General features: G+C 40.2%; 1 protein-coding gene across 1 annotated transcript in view; it reads right to left on the minus strand.

Moving 5' to 3' along the window:
* The window catches only part of LOC126176260 (octopamine receptor Oamb-like), a 237,154-nt gene extending 218,607 nt beyond the window's left edge, over positions 1-18,547 (minus strand). Inside the window, exon 1 of the mRNA XM_049923407.1 lies at positions 18,465-18,547. The gene's annotated coding sequence lies outside the window, so the exon portion shown is untranslated. The remainder of the gene's footprint in view (positions 1-18,464) is intronic.
* Between the last annotated feature and the right edge of the window lie 4,924 nt (positions 18,548-23,471).

Below are 23,471 nucleotides of genomic sequence, written 5' to 3' on the forward strand. Positions count from 1 at the left end.
TTAGGGCCCACACAGAAAAATTTAACTGCTCCTTTTTCCCGTGCGCCGTTCTAGAGTGGAACGGTAGAGAGATACCTTGAAGGTGGTTCACTGAACCCTCTGCTAAGCCCTTTATTGTGAATAGCAGAGTAATCACGTAGCTGTATATGTAGAAGAGGGCAAAGTGGCATCAACAGGGGTCCCATGTACGTCACTGAAGCTGACACCCTGGAACAAAACTGCTGAATGCGTGCGGGAAGATGACATGCAGATATTTCAAATGCAAAATTGAAAACCGAAAGATTATAAATAAATCTCTCTCTCTCTCTCTCTCTCTCTCTCTCTCTCTCTGTGTGTGTGTGTGTGTGTGTGTGTGTGTGTGTGTGTGTGTGTGTGTGTGTGTGTGTGAGAGAGAGAGAGAGAGATAGAGAGCGCACTTTTCTATTGTGAGGGAGAGTTCGACTGCAACCCGTCTTACGGAGAAACCAATAAACTTGCATCTGCCTGCCTACTTCGGAGGCTGCCTGTAATATTTAAGACATATTAAATATCAACGCTATAGTGAGTGCAGCCGACTGTAATAGTAATTAGAATATTTTCCACAAAAGATTCACGTTGAATCGTAAAGATTAATATTTACCTCGGCTATATCACAATTTTTCCCTCGTGTATTTCTACCTAACTACTCTATGGTGTAGCACATACACACAGTTTTAAGATCTATATTGTAATGTAAACGATCTTTATGAAATATCTTATGGGAAACTTTCTGCACAATATTTGACTGTCGATTGTGGAATTTTGTCATGTTTTTATAAAATGTGGGGCATGGTCTTACGTTTAATGAGACGTTTTCTCTACAACATAAGGCTAGGATTGCTGAAACTTCCTTCGAAATAAAACCGGCTAGTATCACTGATTTCCTGGCCTGCAAGTTCGTTCGACAAGTCGCCCGCGAACTATTTTAGGGAATAGCTGTTTTACAAATTGTTCTTATGGTTCTTCGGCCACCAATGTTGATGTTTTGTGTTCTAGCGTTCAAGAGAGTGTTACTCTACATAATCAGGCCCCTCTTTCATTCCTCACTGAATAATCTAAATCTTTAAGCCTATGAAAACGAAAAAAGTATAATTTCTAAGTTTTTCAAAAAATTAACCTTTATTATCATAGTCAGCAACGAATAAGATGGAAGTTTCAAAAAGTAAAAACAAATTGTTTTAAGTAGGTGGTTTCACTTTGGAATCACATGGACACACTGTTTTCAGCCACCCATATTTGAAAGCCAATTCGCCTTTTTTTAGACTCAATCGCACATCTGAACACTATCACGGACTCATAATGCCTACAACAAATTACAGTTCTAAATAATAAGCAAAAAAGGGCCTAAAATTTAATAAATTTTATATCAAAACTACATCTGCATCAGTAGTTTCATTTTAAACTACTCATGACAGCAGTAATACAAAACTTAAATTTAAGTTATATTAACTTTAGGTACACTACTGTAACTGTCAGTTATCTTCTCAATATGGCCACTATAAAAAAGCGATTCCAAAATCTCCTACAATCCGCGCCGACACTTCCTTTGAATACTGTGACTGCTACAACGCACTAAACTCGTAAAAATACCTCAGCGAACCAATAGATATCTCTGTCCTGCAACAGCATTGGTGGTTTAGTGGTTCAAATGGCTCTGAGCACTATGGGGCTTAACTGCTTTGGTCATCAGTCCCCTAGAACTTAGAACTACTTAAACCGAACTAACCTAAGGACATCACACACATCCATGCCCGAGGCAGGATTCGAACCTGCGACCGTAGCGGTCGCGCGACTCCAGACTGTAGCGCCTAGAACCGCTCTGCCACTCCGGCCGGCCAGGTGGTTTAATGCTAAAGGCTCTGAGACTTAGAAAAAACAATGAAACGGTAATTTCAGTCAGAAAGCACTGATTTTCAGATCCCTGTGATTCAAGTGCGTATGGGTTTCACAACACACTGAATTTAGAAAATCAAGTAATTATTTGCATTTAAGTAAATCTGATAATTTTTGCCTTATCGCATTCCTTATATTTGATATAACCTTCATCACTGTCACATTTATCCTTCTAATCCTTATAGTTCTCCCAAAAGTTGTTATATCTTAAAAGAATCAAACGTACAAATCTCAAATTAGATCAAAGAAGACGTATGCATAACTCTCAATAACAAAAACAGAAAGGAATTGCAAACGTAATCTTATACCAAAATGCCGTTGGCCCCTGAAATATGGCTACCAGACATGAAGAAAATGAATGCCGAATCCTAAACGCAAAGGTGACCTTTTTGTTTGGGGACGGGTGAAGGGAGGACGGAGTGATGTAGCAGAATGGCTAGATGACTCTGCTCTCCCGTTCCCCTACGTAAAATAGAGCGAATGCTTGGATGTTTACTTTGAAAAGGACATTATTTCTTTCTTCTTGCCTTATCATAACCCAGATTATACTTTTCTTACGGCACTGACGTCAGAGGAACATATTCCAACCTTCCTTCATTTCTTAACTGTCGAGCGGTCGTTACAGAACATATCACATGGAAAAGAGACTGGAGAAGAGCAGGCATTCTTTCAAAGAAACCATGAGCAGATAAACTAATCTATAAAATTAGACAAACAACATCGAAAGTACGTATAGATGTAGCCATGATTGTCAGGCCGTCCGTGAAATGCTCGTATAAAAAAGTATAAGAAAGAAGACGAAATAAAATTAGACCTAATGAAATATCCAACAGCTCTGTGTTTGTGTGTAAGTGTTTGTGTGTGTGCCCGTGCTCAACAGACAAAAACTTCAGGTGAAAAACAAATGAGAATCCGATATTTGGCATAGGAATGTTTCACGTCAAACAAAAGGCACCACTGCATGCCCTATGCACTATATTTGTCTATCTATATAACCTTCACGTCTCTAGTTCATGTTCTATTCGAATTGCTAGCATGCATTCATCCATTACTAAGGGCGGAGTTAGAATTTCTGTACGAAATATTCCTCGAGGAGAAATCAAAACAATATTATAAAATAGCCTCTACAGTTTTTCTATAAAGTATTCGATCAAATAACTGTAATTTATTTGTATCACAGTATGAAGCACAGTAACACAGAAGAGCACTACAATTCACCATCCGTGCTCCGTACACAGAAAGGATATTTGTAAGTAATTCAGCAACTTTACCCTACGGCCATCTAACTAATTCTGCTTCAGTCGTTTTCGCACGTCATTCTATAATAGAACATTTTATTTCCACGAGATTACGTTTACACTTATCACTCATAGTTCTAATGTCACAATTAGAAATCTTTCTTATAAGAAACGACACATGTAAACTCCATATGCATATCTTTGACGCAAATGAAACGCACAACGTCCCGTGGCAGCGAAACTAAGGCGAGCCGATGGAAGAAAGCCGAAGAAGTTGATATATTTTTTAATTAATTGCTCATTGTTTGTGGACCATTGCTAGCCTTCCATAGCACTAGTGCCATCGGAATATTTGAGAGGGTAAGAAAGAAATTTCGACGTAAGAACCCTCGAACTTTATCTTATTGGCAACACTACAATAATTAGTATTTCGAACGCGAAAATAATTTAGAAGTGGCTGCAATTGCATTAGTATAATTCTCTCTCTCTTTCAGCTCCACATTCTCTCAGCCTTATTTTCGACCGAGCTTGTGTTGTAACCGTAAACAGTCTACCAGATCAACGCAGTTAGCTATGGCCATGAAACAAGTTACAACGACAGTTCGGGAAGTAAGAGACGTTTCGTGGCAGGATGTTCGGTACGGTGCAGAGATCTGCTTAGAGCAGCTCGTACTGCAGTCCTGTTCAATAGAAACAAGTTGTGGCAATAAACTAAAGATTTGCAAATACTGCTCACCGATATAAATTGGTCCTTGTAAGAGAAAAATATTACGCCTTGTAATGCCAACCGTCGGGTGTTTTCGTTTTTTCACTAAATTATAAAGAATGGAGCCAGTCTCAGTATTAATGTACCAAACTAGGGAAAGAAATGTTAAATTTGTTGTGTGAACCGCTCAGAATCCAGACTGTCTGTTCATAATCATGAACCAAATTTGGAAAAATTTGGAGTAGGAATTAAAGTTGAGGGAGAAGACATAAAAACTTTGAGGTTTTCTGATGACATCGTAAGTAAAGGACTTAGGACAGCAGTTGAACGGAATGGACCAAATATTGATAGGAGGATGTAAGACGAACATTAACGAAAATAAAACGTGGTTAATAGTATGTAGTAGAATTAAATGAAATGATCGCGAGGGAATTATAAAAGGAAACGGGGTACTAAAACTAGTAGATCAGTTTCGCTGTTTGGGGAGAAAGATAACTGATGATGGTCAAAATAGAGAGGATATAAAATGAATACCATCAATACCAAAAACGTTTCTGAAGAAGAAGAATTTGTTCACTTGGACTACAGATTTAAGTGTTAAGAGCTTAACTGACCTATCTCACAGGAAAGGTAATACTATACAGGGTATTTCACGTAAATGCAGCATCCCTTTCATTTCATAAACGATTCCAGATACGCAAACGAGGTTTTCGGCAAATGAGCGTATTTCGCTATTTGATGAAATTTTTTAATTTCCTCGTGTCTCGATTGAGATATTGAAGTGTATGCTTCTTTTAAATAACATGATTTACTTCTTTAACGGCATCCGAAAGTGCTTGAAAACAAGAATAAAATGGTATTATGCTTGTTAATCTTGAGGTTGAAACTTTTTGTAAAATAATCAGAGAAATATTCTTAAAACGAAAGGCAAACCGTCCTTATTCGTCCGTTACGTTGAAAAACGGTCATGCCAGGCTACGTCGTTGTATGAAGACGTTCCACTGCTCACTCCTCTGCACTTCAGAGGTAACAGGAACTGTGTCGGGTATAGGCAGGCATTTTCTCCTTCAACATTCCTTGCATGCTGGCATGTACACCAGTGAGCAGAAGTTAGGCGAATAGTTGCACGAGGCGCATTGCCAAATAACTTACGTATATAGAAGACACGAATGACATTCCTCCGGCTGCAGAAGTGTGTCATTCGCGACCTGCATCCACATAAGTTTCACCTGTGATTACATTAGGCTCTATAAATTTTGTTGGTTTGATCTGCATCGCTTGAGAGACCACACTACGTTTTCCCAACATACACTCTTTACTGACGAAGCGACGTTAATGAAACACGATTACGCAGTACACTATTGGGCAGCTGAAAATACAGGTTGGCTTAGTCAGGTACAACAACAACGACAGTGAAGCGCAAACCTATGCTGCGGCATCACAGGAAATTCCGTTTTGAGAGCTTGTTTCATCCCAGGGATGTTAAACAGAAAATCTCGCACGTACGCACACTTTTTTCCGAATATTGCATCTGTTCTTCTGAAAGACGTATCAATGCGTAAGTCACAGTACACGTGGTTCCAATACGACTGCTCACTCTTCCCGTGTTGCAACTCCAATACTAAATGAAAAGTTTCCTGATCATTGGATAGGACGGAGTGCTGCTGTACGATGGTTGGCCAGATCTCTTGATTTGACTCCTGTTGATTTCTCTCTATGGTGAGCACTGGAAGATGTAGTCTATCACGAAGCCGCAATCTATCATGAAGCCGCAACTACGCCAGACGATATGCGCCGTCGAATCGCCACAGCATGCAACAGCATATCATCAAATTTACTTTCATCTGTTCATTTATCTCTCGAACCCCGACTGCAAATGTGTCTTACAGTCGATGATAAACGATTTGAGTACATACTCAAGTAAAGTGTAGATCATTTCGCTAAGAAAAGTATTTGTTTTGTATGTGACATGTCATCAGTCATTCTGTGTAAACTGTTTAATTTAAGGAAGGTATATTGCGTCCAATTACAATATCGAGTTGTATTTATAGGGACATTTGTCTGACAGCAGGTGATTTACTTTAGGAGCATTCAGGCGTCTCCCGGCAAAGACTGGTCACGTATTACTATTTTTCTTCAAATCTAAAAACGTTAAAACAGTAGCTTCCGTTTACTTTCAATACTGTTGTGTAGCATTATAAAGTATGAATGACCGACGTTTCTGTTTAAGCTTTGACAAGTAAGCAACGGGAAGCGCTTAAATTAAAAACTGCCCGACGAAACTATAGCTGCTTCCATAAAAACGTGGAAACATATAATCGTGTGATACAATGCTCCTAAACCCTGTCTCACGCGCCGGAAGCTAGGAAATAACGTAGTTTTATTTACAGAAATCGTAGCTGACCCGTTGCATAGAAAGTAAGGTTTTAGCTTAGCGGAGTAGGCTTGTCTCACTGCATATACCGCCGGAGCCTCGCATGAGAACGCCGCTTGGCTGTGTTTACACCGCAGTGTCTGGCCTCATTGCTTTCAAATTTTAGTGCATTTCAAGAATACTTTTGTGAAGAGTTTCGACCTCAGCTTTAATAAGCATTGTATCATTGTACTCGTCTTCTAAAGCATTTCCGGATGTCGTTAAAAGAAATGTACATCGCTGTATTTAAAAAATTGTAGGTGCTTCAATAAATCAGTAGATACTGGAGTTAAGACACTTTATCACACACCAAAGTACATGCCCTTTAGCGTACTATCCTATGCCAGAAAGCTCGTGTTGATACCTGGAACCTTTCACGAAATGAGGTGTTATGTCTTACGTGACTCACTCTGTATAACACTGTCGTGGAACGTTCTATATTGTTAGCTGTACTGTCAAGTATGTCAGTTATGAACACACCTTGTAGTATTTGATTCCTCTACAAATTTACCTATTACAGTAACATTGTTGTCGTGTATGACGATGTGTGTACGTATAATGTTCATTTCTGACGCTAAGACTTGTACTAATGTGGCTCGTAATAGTTTTACTTTTTATCTCTGTTAACTCATATTACATATTAAAGTCTAATATCCGGCTGTAGCTTACAGCTGACGCTGTTTCAGATTTCAAAATACCAGATGGTTTTGACCCAGAAGAAAGCCTGTGTAACAGTGGCCGAAACGTGGGTTCCTTCAGTGACACTTATGTACGATATGACGTGGTACCATAGACGCAAAACGGTCATACTAAATAACCAGGATGTTTATTTTGGGGTTGTCATAGACTTTCAGCTGCCGTTCATCGACATCGTCATGATGAGTGACCTTTAAACATTTTAAACGCCGAGCGAGGTGGCGCAGTGGTTAGCACACTGGACTCGCATCCGGAAGGACGACGGTTCAGTCCCGCGTCCGGCCATCCTGATTTAGGTTTTCTGTGATTTACCCAGATCGCTTCAGGCAAATGCTGGGATGGTTCCCTTGAAAGGGCACGGCCGACTTCCTTCCCCATCCTTCTGTAATCTGATAAGACCGATAACTGCGCAATTTGGTCTCTTCCCCCAAATCAACCCAATCCCAACTCTCGTCTTGCAAATGACGCCAGCTGTGTTCACCGGGTCCACATATGTTGCTGATCTAAACACTCAGGCACTATTTGAGCCTAAAAAAAAAAAAAAGCAGTAATACAAACTCAAAAACTTTAGATGTACTTACTTTTTCTGTCAGTGATTTCCACATTAGAAGCAAATTTAAGAAACAACCGCCACAACATTTTACAATCACGTGGCACAGCCTCTGTGCTGACTGCTGTTGATCTGAACGATGTTACTGACTGCTGTAACGCGCAACGTTCGAAGAAGTTTCTCAGTGAACCACTAGACGTCTCTGTCTTGCAACAGCCAGAAACCACTATACTCAGACGGTTTATCCCACAGAAGCGTCTGTGAGTAGTTGGAACATAACATTAATCGTAGTAATCAACATGCCCGCCTTTTGGTAGCTAAATCCCCGCTGTCTAGTAGTCAACCAGTCGCTTCTAGTGGATACGGAATACGTGAAGAAGCTTATGGACTCTGTTCCGCACCGAATTGAGGCCATTATCAAATGACTCTGAGCACTATGCGACTTAACTTCTGAGGTAATCAGTCGCCTATAACTTAGAACTAGTTACACCTAACTAACCTAAGGACAGCACACACATCCATGACCGAGGCAGGATTCGAACTTGCGACCGTAGCGGTCGCTCGGTTCCAGACTGTAGCGCCTAGAACCGCACGGCCACACCGGCCGGCAGGCCACTATCAAAGCTAGAGGAGTTCACGGTATTAGGGCGATGTGTACTTGGATGACTTTTATTGGGTCGGATGTGCTTATTTCACCTTTAAATTGCAGCACAAACCACCTCCTTTTCCGCCTAGAAAAACTGGAACTACATCCAGAACGCCCACCACGTGGTCACGTCTGCCGATGTATCTTTTTGTCCAGCTGCGGAAGGTAGGCGAGAGCGGACGGCGCGACAGCGGAACAGTACTCTCCCGCTGCTCACGCGGCTTCCTAGCACGACAGGTGTTATGGAGGGGGGGGGGGGGTCTGCTGACTAGGCAGCCACCTCAGCGGGAGTTGCGCAGCGGCTGAGATCAGCGCCCTCTTGCTCCCCTGACCTCACTGATTGTCAGCAATTGGCCGAGCGCGGGCACCCGCCCGTTCGCCGTGAGCAGTCGAACCTGTCATTCATTACGTATGCGACGACCTCCTCTACGGACATTACCTACTCACAGACTAGAGCAGTTGTTCCCAACCTTTCTGAAACCACTGCCCCTGACTGCAATCCTGTATTAGCTGGTGCCACCCCCTCTCCCTTCCACCCCGCACGCCTTTCTCCCACGATCATCATTAGCGCCCAACATCCCTTTAGATGGAAAGAAATTTCTTTCGTACACACTTACTTCTAAAATATCGAAAGGTAGATGATATTTAATTTTTGTGCCTATTTTATTAAACCATAAGCTAATAATGAGATGATTGGTGCTGCTTACTTCTAAAAACACATTTTTATTGAACTGGAAGCAAATCTTAGTGCATGGCAACACTACACTGAGAGGAGACAAGTGTCACAAATGGTTCAAATGGCTCTAAGTACTATGGGACTTATCATCTGAGGTCATCAGTCCCCTAGACTTAGAACTACTTAAACGTAACTAACCTTAGGACATCACAAACATCAATGCCCGAAGCAGGATGGAAACCTGTGACCGTAGCAGCAGCGCGTTTCTGGAGTGAAGCGCCTAGAACCACTCGGCCACAGCAGCCAGCTACACGTGCGACAGAACATGGTACGTCCTCACCTCTCCTCGCTGTAGCGACTCTTTCTTCACCCACACCCTGCACTCCCCATTTAAAATCAATGAAATTAAACTGTGTATCCTATCTTTTTACTGGACTCCTTAGTACTGAACTGGCTGCAATTGGAAGACTTGAGGCAGCTAATGCTGTGTGTCTAGGCACTGTCACTACTAATACTACTACTACTAACAATAATAATAACAATACTGTGTAGGCCCTAGAGTAGGGTGGTAGTCATTACATATTTACTGATATTTTGCGCTGTCAGTTAGTTCATTTATAGAACTGAATAAGGAAGCCAGTTTTACTCCATTGCGGCAACTAACGTTAACTCAGATATTTAAGCACGTGTGTCATACATGTTTCGGTTTTACTGCCACAGATGAATGGTACAAAGTTCAAAGTACATGTGAAGTGGTTGGAATATATGGGGCAGATGGTATTCAAACACTTAATTCACTAGCTGTCGCCGCCACTACGTTGTGTCACGTGTTAATTTCGAAAAGAATGTAATTATTCTGAACTTATGTAAGCAGTATTACAGTATTATGAAATAATGATAATAACAAATATCTTTTAAAAATAAGTTTAGTTCCGCGACTCAAACGTCACTGAACCCTTTTGTTTCTACCACTCTGAGAGTATCTCTCTCACGTTCGGAACCACTGGACTAGGGGCTCGGTGAGGGGCTCTGCGGCAACAGTCACACGGCAGCCTTTCTCGTGACATCGTGACAAGAGAATGAACGTTAACAAGATCTTTCCTCGCTGAATATGCGTCCAGTGTTCTGATTTAACAAGCATGTTGATGTGGGCGTTTCCCGCAACAATCTCAAACAAAAAAAATTTACACGCACTAGGCATACTGTTTCGTCCTGCTTTCTGCTTTTTCCTTTAGTGTTTCCTGCCAGATAGTATTTGTATGATAACATCTTGATTTAAAAGTGATTCCATTGTGACTGGTTAGCATAGACTTTCAACCACAAGCTATCATTGCAAATTGCGGCCCACTTCTGCACACGGACAACATCTATACATTTTCTATTGCACTTCTAATTTATCTTCACCACTAGTTAAAAAGGTTCTTCTACTTTTTACTTTGAGGAGACTGTCTCTTAAAACTTCACATCTACACGTTGTACTGACTAACAACCTGCCCCGGCTTCGCAAGGCACTAAGTATTAAGTAATTACGGCACGACTACTTGTCTGGCGTAGACATAATAAATTATCTATACAATAGCGAAGGCCATATCAAAATCGTTACAGCAGATCCAGAGATCAGTTTTCACAGACAAACAGAATGACACGGCGAGAGACTAATTTAGCAACATGTATACATGTAAATCTGTAAGAGGAAGCCTGCTCAAAGTGAAAACTAGTAAAACGTTTTCCAACCGGTGATGAAAATAAGCTAGGCGCAGACCTGAACTGTTACGTAGTTAACTGTAGCATTCACTTCCAGCAGTCATATCGTAGAAATGTGTTAAAAACCGGTTTGTGAAATAGTTAATAAATAGTGTTGAATATTACACGATGGTCGTGTGTGTTTTCATTCATAACGAAACATTTGTATGTTTGAAAAAAAAAATTAAAAGAATTTAATTATATAAATATCAAATTCTAAATCAGCTGCATTTTTTGCTGACAATATTTCCAATTAATTTTCCAGAGTCGTCTGATGTTTTATATGAAATGCATTTTAAAATGTATTTTTAGTTAATTTTGTCTTGTCTTTTCATTTTCCAGGTTTCCCCTCTTCTAATATTACGTTAAAGACAAACTTTCACTTCACTAAAGAAACTGCGACACACATTCGCGATCTTATTTTCAGTTCTATAGTTTCTCTAGGCCTTGTACTGCGTGTACTATATCGTCTCAAACATTCACTGATGATCTGGAATTTACATAAGATGCTACCAAGAGGGTTTTGATAAAATTCTCGTGTTTGTTGACGTAACGCCTTTTGTCCTCAGTCTCGGATACCAGTGGAATTTTCGAGGATAGAAATTCTTCTTTTAACCGATGACATCAACACAGAAAAGGCGGACATTATCTGGTCAGGCAAACATTAACAAAAAATTCACTGAAAATGCTTTTCGTATAAAACGCGAAACGCATATGGCAAATTAAATGGTGATTTTGCATCAAGAAAAGATGTGTTATTTATAAACGAAGTGATTCAAGTGTGTCTCACTGGATGTGAATGACAGTGAGCTGATGACCGTTCACTTTTCCCAGCTTGCTGATGAATGGAATTGTTCTTGCAGCTGAACAGCCGGAAATGTCTGACCGACGTTTCTTCTTCACATATACTACGTAACAATATAGCTCACGTTGGACACAGCATAATATGCTTTTCTGTACGTAATTTAAAACGTCTTCGAGCAACTTAATTGAAAAAGGAATGAGGAGACAAAATATAAACATTGTACTGAACTACTGGTTAATTTGCGAGCAGTGTGGTTTACTACAAGTATATCTACCATCACTGAGTTTTGTAAGGAAAATATGTTTGGGTTTTCGTTATCGAGTACTTCTCAACAATTTACTTTTGAAATGTCCTTGTTCGCTGAAATTTCATTCTAAAAAGAAGACTGATATAGGTAACCCTGTTGGTCACGAATCAGGATTCACGTGCGATTACGAAGCGAAGCGGGATCAGTGGTTAAAACACTGTGCATATCTTACGGAGGTTCCAAGTGCTAATCCCTCTCCAATCATCGTTCCGCGGCTTGCTAATTCTGTGATAGCAAATGCCGGGATGATCCCTTAAACGAGACCATTTTTCCCAGTCATAGATAATACGTCGTCCCTAACGGTCTCAAACGTTTTTCTTGTACACGTCGTCGTACCTAGTCTACCTGCTCGCCAAGATTTCAGTGACCTAATCTGAAATTTCGCATCTCAAATTACATAAGGTACTCTAAGAGGTGACCGAGTTTAAGTCTACCAACAACAAATCAACTCTACAACTTTCACAATACTTACGTATGTCTTTAACAAATGGAGCCGATGTCCCACATTCTGGGCCGTATATTCGTCGTACTCGTGAGAACAAATCCACAATAGGTCACGTATGATGAGAAGTACGTAGTAAGCAGTGACAAACTCTGTGACTGAAGTATCGTTGACGCACCTGTATTTGCGTAAAGAGTTCGAGTAATTGAAACAAGATACTCGGAAAGGGCTGTTATGTTCAAGAGCGACACTATCACTCACTTTTAATATTCCTGATGTTTTAATCTATTGCCATATTAGAGAAAGTGGGGTAGGTTTTAAATAGAATTGTGGGCTTATTATGTCACCATTCGATCACCCATAGAAATAGCTGTGTATTACTGTGACAGCTATCAGTGTTCGCAACTTTTACACATCACAGTAACAGCTCGAAGGTGTGTGCAGATCTCGTTAGACAATGTGTGCTCAACGTTGGAGATGAAATTCCCCCAAGCTCATCTGTGCCACGTGCTTAAGCCTCATACTTATTACATTTAATGTTGTTTTTTCTCGAACTGCTTAACTGCGAATATTGATAACATTTATGTTAACACAATCGATTAATTTTAAATAATAGATCGCCGTTAACAATCACTTAATTCTGATTCCAAGAAACGAAACTGTTTTACTGCAACAGTCGATAAAGACGTAACTAGTGCTAAAATTCCGTTGAAAGATATGCATTTTTTATGTACTACCGGCTGAAGCAAACTTAGTTACACTGTGTCGAATGATTTACAAATATTAAGGACGTGATTCTTTAGGAGGAGCAGGTTGCTCAGTACAGCCCATCTCATTCATCCGAAGAGGTTAAAGTAGAGATTTCGGCTGAATACTGGAGTACATATCGAACTAAAATACATTTTAATGTGCGTACAAAGTAATTGCAAAATTATGTAAGGAGTTATATCCTTCATAAATAATAACTGACGTTCTAAAATGCCATTTGGCAAACGCTTAAAACCAAGCGGAATTTTTAAACTATTGCTGTACATATTTACAGTAAAACGCCAAGTTCGTAAAAAATATAGCTTACGTCTCTGAGACCCACAACGCACCGTCAGTTATTGTCTGCGAAACTTTGAATCACAAAAGTACTATACAACAACAACCTAGCTGGTGAAACATTCTGCTGGTTGCAGAACTAAGTGCTTTAAGAAGTTCATCACATATTTAGTGGAGTAGAGCAAAAATATTACTCTCCTTCTCTTTGATAGCTGCTGGAAATAGATCCTCGTTATTGTCAATAAAAGTCGGTTGTAAAAGGGAAGAATTCAGCAAGCAAGCTATTGGTCCCCCTATTGAGGTTTATTGCCGTAGTAGTCAATAACTTAACGAAACTGCAGCTTCGCGACAAGGTGTCTGCCATACTATAAACCATGATAGCCCTCACAGCATATCTAAATTTACTACGAAACAGACAAAGAAATTTTAGAGTACAGTAAAAAAGAACTAAACCCCCGTAAACTTCAATAACAATAAAAATACAGCAAATAGTTTAATCTTTCTTAGTCCCCTAGGTGTAACGTTAGCCTTTACTGCAGTTTCACCGCAAGATTTAGTTAACATTAACATTGACACTGAGAACAGTCATCAGACGTGAGGTTCGTTTTTATATGCAATCACTGAAAGGGAAACAGCGATAGAATGGTTAAACAGTAGCGGTGTCCTATAAGAGAGCGTTCTTCCGCAACTAGATCAATAAAAATTCTTCTGTGTTCGTGACCGTAAGACCACTGTTTCGGCTCTTTTATTGCGGTATGATGTTCTGCATCGCCCGACGAGATGTATTGGAGTTATGCTGCACCGCACTCGAATCTGTGACAGTACAGAAACGTTTACAACTCCGGAGATGAAGTGCGTACTGCAGGTACCACCTATAGGATACGCAGACCAAATAAGAAACCTATTTGGACTTTGTAGAATTTCGGTAACAGGGAAGAAAAAGTAAAAAAAAAAAAAAGAATTACAAACTGCCTGCTTACCTCACATATGGATTTCCAAAGATGTGTGTTCTAAGCTGGCCGCACTCGAAAAGTAATCGATAAATTTTGCACACTACGAATTTGAACTTGCTTCCAAACGCAGATCTGAGTGGAGCGACGAATTCGAATGACTTATTTACACACACCTGTTACAGCACTGGCGTTCCATATGGATCACAACAAAACAAGTACAGGGGTGGATGTCTAAGATTAGTGGGGGTGGACCGTAACCGTCAGAAAACGCCACCTGCTTGTTGGCCTTCCAGTCACCAATAGAAAGATGCTGGCGACCCTTTACAGGTCACAAAACTGTCTGCTAACTGTCAACCGACAGAGTGGCAGCAAGCACTGTCGCTGTCCTACTTGCGAGTGATTGGCGGGGAGCGGGCCGGAACTGCTTGCTTGATTGCCTCTCAGAAACGTTATAAGCATCTCGTCAGGATAAGTGCTTATGTATGCTGGAAACGACCAGTAAGTGCCTAAGCATTGTACCGTAACTGTAGCAATTCCTCCCTAATTTTCTATTGATACTCTAGCAAATAAAAATGAAACACATACGTTTCCAATCCTCCAACACCAATGTGTCTTGCAGTTTACACACAGAATTTTTCGTAGCTCTATTCTAACAATAACTAAAATGGTGGGGCACGGTTCGTGCGCAATATATCCCGGGTAGTGTACACTGACGACCACACTATGCATGACCTGTTCCTAGCATATTTTTTACAACTTACGAGGAACATGTATCCGCATCAAAGGTAATCACAACGCTTTTCAGAAAACGCTGCATTCAATGCTGTTGCAGAATCTTTTATATCTGGACTTACATTCAATTCTGACAATGAGCAAATTTTGAAACTAACTGCTAAAATATTATTTCAAAAGAATGAAAAATAAGAAAGATGCCGTTTTATCACAATAATAAAGAAAATTAGAAAGTAAACGTGAAAAGTAAAATATTGTAAGTCAGCATATCGAGGAGAAAATAGTACAAAGTGACAACCAAATGACAGAAGAAGCTATTATGTTTCTATTTTAATTTATGACGCTTGAAGACGGCAAGAAATAAACTGCGTTATAAAAAGATGTTTGAGCGCATTAGGTAACGTGAGTGGGATTCAGATATCCAGGTCTCTAACGTATACTAATCGGAACGTTTCCCGTGGATGTTGTATCTCTTTTTACTCGTAGCGGTGATACGTTGTCATTTAAAAAAAAACAAAAAAAAACAGGAAACTACTTAGCGAGCAACGAAGAGATTCATATTGACAGTTATATGTATTGATAGGAACAGCAAGCTAATGAATCAGGTGGACTATGTAGTTACAAGTGTAAAGGAAATACGTTAGTTTTGTTCGAGGCACATACAGCTCTACGAATAGATAGTAGGAGTTAGTAAGTTATCGTTACGGATTCTAAGAGATAAGAAAAGGCTGAAACGGTCTCATTAGACAACGTTAGGTGGGTAGATAACGTTAGATGATACGCAGGAGCAACATGGGTAACATGTACCTGAAATTTGTACATCATAGAAGAGTTTAAGGGATGCGTCTACACAGCAGTGAATGTCAAATGAGGTGGATCACAATTTGTTACCTAATGAAAGCAGTGGTCGAAACGTTGCTTCCTGTTGTATTCCACGAGACTTTCACACACATAGAGAAATTTAACTCCATGTAGATATCACACTACTATACCGTACTACCGTTTAAGAAGCAGATTCTTGCATATAAAGTACTGGAAATGAAGAAAGAATTTTATCATCTCAACACTCTTATTTTACTTGGTTCAAAATACTTACACGACTACTGAATTTGATATTTCGGAGAGACATTTATATATCTTAAAGTCTGGAATATTTGATGGCAAGTAAGAATTAACTAACGAAAAGCACACCATTGTTAACAACAGCATCAAATCTTGTTTCGTTCAATTTGGATTAAAAAATAATGGAATTATTTATCAACATGCCGTCACACAGTGTGAGATTAGTGTTCTGAGGATAAAGGGCAACACAACACTTACTTTTTAATTACGCGTTCTATTAACAGTTGAACCGCAAACACGAGTGTATGATGAAATTATGCACCTTGGTAAAGTATATTGTAGTACATTAAAAAAATTACATGAGAAGAGGCTGACAGATTTATAGTAAAAGTTACGAAGTGATTTTCATCAAAATGATTTAAGAAGCGCGTAGGTTACCGAAAACTTTATTTTTTCCTGTTATCATTGGGAATAACGTGCGAGATACTAACCCAGCATTTAGCTCTCGCGATCTTTCCACGTGCACGGTATTTTTCTTATTTATTTATTTGATCAAGCGTCAGTCACAAAAGTTATTTGAATATATACAGAAACATAATAGGTAGAGTGCAGACTGAAAGAGCTAACCTGGTTACAATGAGCCGTGAGGGAGAGAAACAGTTCCCTACGAAAAGTTAATCTTAACGCTTAGCTTGCTAAATAACTTTCTGAAATTCAGCTTCGTTCTATTTATGAATAAGCACACAACGTATTGAGTCATTTATCGTTTACAAAAGAATAGTACAAATATATCAGTACAGTAGCGTAAAGTATATGAAATAGATATGAATAGAGAATGACGTGTTCCAGAGGTTGTGCCTTGTGATGTTGACTTAAATACTGATCTGAATGATTTGTAGCGGACAAATAGGTATTTAATATTAAGGAAGTCATCCCAATAGTAATTTCTTCTAAAATCTAGCAAATACTTAACAGTTGGTATTCAGCCACAGGTGAAAGGCCTTGTGTATTGGAACGCAATCTTAATAACTCTTACTAAGTTGTAAGTAAGTGCAGCCACCTGTTGCGATTAAGAGCCGTATATTAATAGCACATGAACGACGTACGCACAATAACTCGTCAAGTTTGCCGCTTCACAGTGATATCTTAACTTCGCAGTTGTAATGTATTTTTATTCGCAAACACTGTACTACTACCTGTTACTGTTATACTGTGACAATGTGGAAATTAACCTCCAAATAGGTTAAATAGCATACGGTTTGAAAGTTCAGTTTCTTCCCGAGTAGCCGAGTGATGTATACGACAATCGCCGATATTTCGACAGGTGCACAGTCTTTATTTGTGTCTACACCTGTCAGAATATCGTCATTTACCAAAGAGCTTAGCCAGTTGCGTTCCCGGAAGTTGTTAGGACATCATGCGTTTGCTCCAAAACGCATAATTTATTCTGTAGTATACCACAGGCCGTTAGGCTGTAACGCAAATGCAGCAATACCTGAACCGCTGGACACTAAATGTAAATTGAGATAAATCTGTGTGCTCGATTTCAGGGCGGCGTCTCCAACTATGAAAGTAATAACAGCTCGAATATGAGTGTAAAAGTAATGTTTCTTGTCACGCTCCTTTCGTGAAAGGAACGGAAGGAATCATTGTGTGGCTGTAATAAGACGTACTATCTGCATAGCTATTAGAGAGAGTTCTAGGCTATGTCCTGTGTTCAACGCTCTAGTTTACTCTTGTACGAATCCCTTGTATTAGGGGGGGAACATTTTTCGAGAACTGTACCAAATTATTGTTGTTATCTTCGGAGTAGCCAAAATATCTTCATATAAAGTATGTCTCCAGAACATATGTCGTTAACGCCAAATACCCTGACCCAAGTGCCAATACAGACATTTGCAGTCTAATCACAGAAAACTAATGGATAAAATTTTTTGCAATTTTGCAAAAAAAAAAAAATTGTGGCTGTGGTAGTAACGTTGTTAGTATTGAGGTCTAACTTCAATGTCCATAGCAAATGATTGATTCAGGGAGATCTCGGGTTTATATAAGTCCAATTTTAATAAAACGTCTTCGACCCATAAACCATACAAAATGAAACGTAAAAACTAACATTCCGAGAATCATGCCTGCTTTCCTTATCTTTCAGAGATGGAAGCGTGACGTTGACAATGATCGGAGGTCTGTTCTAATTGTAATATTTTGAGTCTAACGTATGGATAATGTTTTCTTGACTGCAACCAAAGCGAAAAATATAGAAATTGCAACAATGTCACTGATGTTATTACTGCACCCTTGAGTTGTTTTACGGAGATAACTTCACTCGGGAATTTGTGAAAAAAGTTTTTTCATGATCGAACGATGCCGCTAATTTCTTGGTAATGAGTAACGACGATGCTTGCTGTAATTAGGACTTTTTTCGTATGCTGTACGGAAAACTGGTTCCGCAAACGCCACGTTTCCCGCTGTCGGTTTGTTGTGGCTGCTAGCAAGTGGCGCGGGCAGCTGATGGCCACAGCGCGGTCGCGCGTCCCGGTTACCTGTCGGGCGGCGCGACGCTGCGGGGTTGCGGCGGCAGCGGCGCATGCCCGGCCGGCGACCGGCGTCCGGCGTCGGGTCGGGGCGGCAACTGGCGAGCGTCGCCGTGTGGAGGCTCAGCCAGCGGCGGCGGAGGCGGCGGCGGGGGCGGAGGGCGCCTGCGCGGGCCGGAGCGCCGACCGGAGCGCTGCGCACAGACGCGGCGGCGGCGGCGGTGGCGTCTCGGCGCTCCTCCGTTCTGCCGCTGCTCTTGACCTCGACAACAGTTCTCAATGGGCGCCAGCCCAGCCAGCTCAAAGAATTAATCGTGGCTACGTATGTCTGCAAGCACACCGAACTGTTCGGCAACAGTCTGGCCGTGAAATGTGAACAACGCCCACGAAGGTCGTACACTCGATCCCTTCTAACATCCGTGTACCGCAAGTCTCTAGAGGAACGGAAGGTTCCAAATGATTGGAAAAGAGCACAGGAAGTCCCAGTTTTCAAGAAGGGTCGTCGAGCAGATGCGCAAATCTATAGGCCTATATCTCTGACATCGATCTGTTGTAGAATTTTAGAACATAATTTTTAACATTTTTATGCAGCGACAGCAACTGATATTGTTTATATAAGAATATACAGCCTACAGTTGCAGGTTAACTTCATCGTTTACCTACGTTTCAACGTTATTAATAACATCGTCTTCAGAATCTGCAAAAAGTTAATATTATAATGTGCTAGTATATTATATTAGATATGGTCATCCTACAGGATGTAACGTGTAGTACTTACATAAAATGTTATTAAAATGTTTGCTTAAAACAGGCCGTGTCCTAAGTCAACTTCATAAAACATGATGCATAACCATAAAGTTTCGTCACTTCTATTAAACAATCTGTAGCAAATTCACTTTAAGCCCGTTGTATGGGCCTCGTCGTGTCACTAGAGACTGAGGACCGATTCTCGAGAGTATTGCACAGAATAATGGCTATGATTCAAAGATAGTGAGGCAATTACATCATAAGAAAACACGAAAAACGACAACGACTTTAGTAAATACAAATACTCAAACCCAAGATGAGACCAAGAAATGGTTGTCGGTTCCTTATTTAGCTAATGTCTCCTACAAGATAGGGCGCCTGTCGAAAAATTCAGGTTTTAAAATTTCCTTCTCGACGAGTAATAGTTTAAAGTAAAATTTTGTTCATACCCTTGAGAAGGACTGTGATAAGTCAGCGAAATCGGGCGTATATAAGATTATGTGTGATGATTGCCCGTGTTATTACATAGGTCACACAGGCAGAGCTATAGCAGTAAGGTTTAAAGAACATCTTGCAGTAAAGGGCGTAGGAGCACGGGGGTCAGCCTTTGCGGAATATCTGGTGCAAATGGCTCATACACCTAAATCGGTACGTGACATAGAGCTACGACATCATGAAGTTAAGGGCTATAGACTCGACATGCCTGAGGAACTACAAATTTATGCACACCTAATTACAGATAGAGGCAATTTACTGAATTATCAACTGTATCTTAAAAATAGGGCATACTTCGAAGGCTTCCAGCAAAGTTTACAATAATTCATAATGCGTGTTATATATATATATATATATATATATATATATATATATATATATATATATATATATATATATATATATATGACCTAGTAGATAGTGTTGAAAGTTCCATGTGGCTTTTCGCGGATGATGCTGTAGTGTACAGAGGGGTTGCAGCATTAGAGAATTGCAGCGAAATGCAGGAAGATCTGCAGCGGATAGGCACTTGGTGCAGGGCGTGGCAACTGACCCTTAACATAGACAAATGTAATGTATTGCGAATACATAGAAAGAAGGATCCTTCATTGTATGATTATATGATAGCGGAACAAACACTGGTAGCAGTTACTTCTGTAAAATATCTGGGAGTATGGGTACGGAACGATTTGAAGTGGAATGATCATATAAAATTAATTGTTGGTAAGGCGGGTGACATGTTGACATTCATTGGGAGAGTCCTTAGAAAATGTAGTCCATCAACAAAAGAGGTGGCTTACAAAACACTCGTTCGGACTATACTTGAGAATTTATTGCTCATATGTGTAGGATCCGTACCAGGTCGGATTGACAGAGGTGATAGAGAAGATCCAAAGAAGAGCGGCGCGTTTCGTTACAGGGTTATTTGGTAAGCGTGATAGCATTACGGAGATGTTTAGCAAACTCGAGTGGCAGACTCTTCAACAGAGGGGTTCTGAATCGCGGTGTAGCTTGCTTTACCGGTTTCGAGAGGGTGCGTTTCTGGATGAGGTATCGAATATATTGCTTCCCCCTACTTATACCTCCCGAGGAGATAACGAATGTAAAATTAGAGAGATTCGAGCGCTCACGGAGGCTTTCCGGCAGTCATTCTTCCCGAGAACCATACGCGAGTGGAACAGGAAAAGGTGTTAATGAGAGTGGCACGTAAAGCGCCCTCCGCCACACACCGTTGGGTGGCTTGTGGAGTATAAATGTAGATGTAGATATTGAAATTTTCGCCTCCTGATTACCGATGACAATAAATTTTCCACCTGCAGTCGCAGAAACTCCATTTCTTCAGCTGATAATTTGACTGCATGTCTTTCGACTATCGTGCGTGTGATATGGCAGACTGAAACTACAGCAGTCGTAATCATTATTTTAACCACGACGGCAGTTACCATTGTGCCAGTGCTCACAAAATTTAGGAGGGCCAGAGATATGATTTGGCTGCAGAGGGCATTGTATGATCTGAATTTGTTGTCAGACGCTCGAGCCATTCTGGCTGCATCAATAGTAGCTGCCCCTTAGCGACGCCCTTGCGAAATGATCTCTGTAAACTCCGGATTACATCTTTTGAACAAGCAGAAACAACTGTCTCTACTAATTACCCCCTCCTCTGAAATAGTGATTCCTTGACAACCGAATCCCAGAATGCTGAAGTCGACGTCATAATTATCAAATTCTGATACAGAGACTTGTGCTCTGCCCTAGCCGATTTATTGCGCAGTAAGATTTGCTAATAAAATTTCTGTCTTTAGTGAAGGAATTGCAGGACTGATTGAATGGAATAAACAGTGTATCGAGTACAGAATAAGGAGAGATGGAACATAAGGAGGACGAAATTAATGAGTAGCAAAAATCAGATTTGCGCCAAACTTAATATCAAATTACTGACCATGAGTTAGAGGAAGTTAAGGAATTCTGCAACACTGGAAGCAAAATTTGACAAAGAAGCAAGAAGGACATAAAAACAGGAGAGAGGCCATTCAAAGCGTTAATGTGGAGCAATAGAAAGCAGTAGAAAATAATGTGGACTGATCAAATAAAATAAAATAAAAAATCAAGACCAGCAGAAAATGGTATAACAGGAGTAGGATTCGTTATGAATAGGAAGGTAAGGCAGAAAATGATTTCCTGTGAACAATTTAGTGATAGGTTTGTTCTCATCAGAATCGACAGTAAACCAACATCGACAACGATAGTTCAGGTATACGCGGCGACGTCGCAAGCTCAAGATGAAGAGATAGAAAAGATGTATGAGAATATTCAAAGGGTAATACAGTATGTAAAGGGATATGAAAATATAATAGTCATGCAGGACTGGAATGCAAGTGTAGGGGAAGGAGTAGAAGAAAAGGTTACAGGAGAATATGGGCTTGGGAAAAGAGCTGAGAGAGGAGAAAGATTAATTGAGTTATGTGACAAGCTTCAGCAAATAATAGGGTATACCGTGTTCAATAATCACAAGAGGAGGAGGTATACTTGGAAAAGGCAGCGTGATACGGGTAGATTTCAGTTAGATTACATCTTGGTCAGACGGAGATTCCGAAATCAGATACTGGAAAGTAAGACGTACCCAGGAGCAGGCATAGACTCAGATCACAATATGGTAGTGATGAAGAGTAGGGTGATGTTCAAGAGATTAGTAAGGAAGGATCAATACGAAAAGAAGTGGGGTACGGGAGTACTAAGGAATAACGAGATATGGTTGAAGTTCTCTAAGGCTATAGAAACAGCAATAATGAATAGCTCAGTACGCAGTGCAGTTGAATAGGAATGGACATCTATGAAAAGGGCCATCACAGAAGTTGGGAAGAACACATAGGTACAAAGAAGGTAACTGCGAAGAAACCATGGGTAACAGAAGATATATACCAATTTATCGATGAAAGGAGGAAGTACAAAAATGTTCTGGGAAACTCAGGAATAAAAAAATTCAAGTCACTGAGGAATGAAATAAAGTGCAGGGAAGCTAAGACGAAATGACTGCAGCAAAAATAAATGATTGTCGGAAGGACAGATTCAGCATCCAGGAAAGTCAAAACAACCTTCGGTGATATCAAAAGCAAGGATGACAACATTAAGTGTGCAACGGGAATTTCACTGTTAAATGCAGAGGACAGAACGGATGGGGGGAAAGAATACATTGATATCCTATACGAGGGGGAAGATTTGTCTGATATGATAAAAGGCGAAACGGGAGTCGATTTGGAAGAGATAGCGGATCCAGTATTAGAATCATAATTTAAAAGAGCTTAGGAGGACTTAAGATCAAATAAGGCAGAAGGGATAGATAACATTTCAATCAGAATTTCTAAAATCATGGGTGGAAGTGGCAACCAAACGACTATTCACGTTGGTGTGTAGAATGTTAAAGTCTGGCGACATACAAACTGACTTTCGGAAAAGCATCATCCACACAATTCCGAAGACGGCAAGAGCTGATCATTGCAAGAACTACAGCACAATCACCTTAACAGCTGATGCAGCCCGGTTTCTTAGAAGAATAATATACAGAAGAATGGAAAAGAAAGTTGAGGATGCGCTAAATGACAATCAGTTTGGTTTTAGGAAATGTAAAGACACGAGGGAGGCAAATATGACGTTGCAGTTAATAATGGAAGCAAGACTAAAGAGAAATCAAGACATGTTCATAGTATATACCGACCTGGAAAAGGCGTTCGACAATGTAAAATAGTGCAAGACATTCGAAATTCTGAGAAAAGTAAG

This window comes from Schistocerca cancellata, chromosome 3, assembly GCF_023864275.1.
Source record: "Schistocerca cancellata isolate TAMUIC-IGC-003103 chromosome 3, iqSchCanc2.1, whole genome shotgun sequence".
Classification (NCBI taxonomy): domain Eukaryota; kingdom Metazoa; phylum Arthropoda; class Insecta; order Orthoptera; family Acrididae; genus Schistocerca; species Schistocerca cancellata.